The following is a 1,269-nucleotide window of genomic DNA, read 5'->3' as shown; positions in this document are numbered from 1 at the left end:
TATTTATTTTTCTTTTTTATTATTTTTCAAAGAAAATGCAAAACAGTGACAATTAAAAATGATACAGAATTTCATGGAAAAAATAATATGGACTTGACAGTATTTGTTGTATTGCATAGATTTGTCTTCAACTTAGTTGTTTAGGTTACTAGATATATGCATACAAAGTTGGAAAAAGAAAAAACATCATAAGAAATTAAAAGGATAGAAAGAAAAAATAAGCATTCACTGTTCCTTTCCACAGACCAGCAGAAATCCATAGTACATTTATCCAAACCATTCTGCTTATGTACACAGATATTTATCTTCCCCCCTCTCTCCCTCTGCTGTCCTCATCTCAGTAATTAAAGGAATTACTGAGATTCAAGGAATAGAATATTTGTGAATGCACTTAAAAATGATAATCACCTTCAAACTTGAATTTAAGTGTCACCTGGTGAGTGTAGTTGCTTTATAACTAGGCACTTCTATTAGAATTTTGCCACATGACAGAGCCCAGACTGTTTTGTTTCCTGTAGTACAACCACTAAGTCAGTACCCAAAACTTTTGTTATCAAAAATTCCATTGTTTACATTACGATATATCTCTGTGTTTAAATTTTGTAAGTTTTGAAATGAATATAGTAATGTCACAGCTCCTTAGAGGCAGTGTTGTAAAAGTCTGCTATACTTCTTCATCTACCTCTCTGTCGGCAGTTCTTGTATACCACCAGTGACGTGTTTTGCCAGCATTTTTCTTATTGTGTGGCTTGTCTTTTAATCATTTTAACAGAGAATAAAAGAGAGTATTTTACCAAAGTCAGCTGACTTGTTCATTCATCATGAGCTCTGCATGAGGCATTGTGGCTAAGGGGTGACGCCCCAACTGAACGTTCACCTGAATATTTTTCAGTGTTGTCTCTAGTTTTCTAAATGATTGCCTTTTGTACTCTAGGTATATTATCTACTCTAATTTAACTTTGGGGGAAAACTGCTAGGGCTTTTTCTGAATTGTTTTCTTGGACTTATGGATATTTACTTGCTGTAGCTTCTTAGTGAAAAAGATTGTTATTCCTCCCCTGTATGGCCCTGCGGTAGGCTTAGCTTCCTGTTGAGTCTGTATCTGGGCTCTGTTGGGATCCACTGACTTGTTTGCATACTCTCTCACCCTCGATTACTGTAGCTATATGGGAGTGTTGCATTTGTGTGATGTCAGTCTTCTGACCTTGCTATGATAGTATTTGGCTTCTTCCCTTGGGTCTTTTCACTCCCTACATAAGCCTGAGAATC

Source organism: Octodon degus, unplaced genomic scaffold (assembly GCF_000260255.1).
Source record: "Octodon degus isolate 3935 unplaced genomic scaffold, OctDeg1.0 scaffold00604, whole genome shotgun sequence".
NCBI classification, from domain to species: Eukaryota; Metazoa; Chordata; class Mammalia; order Rodentia; family Octodontidae; genus Octodon; species Octodon degus.
This window is presented reverse-complemented; position numbering follows the sequence as displayed.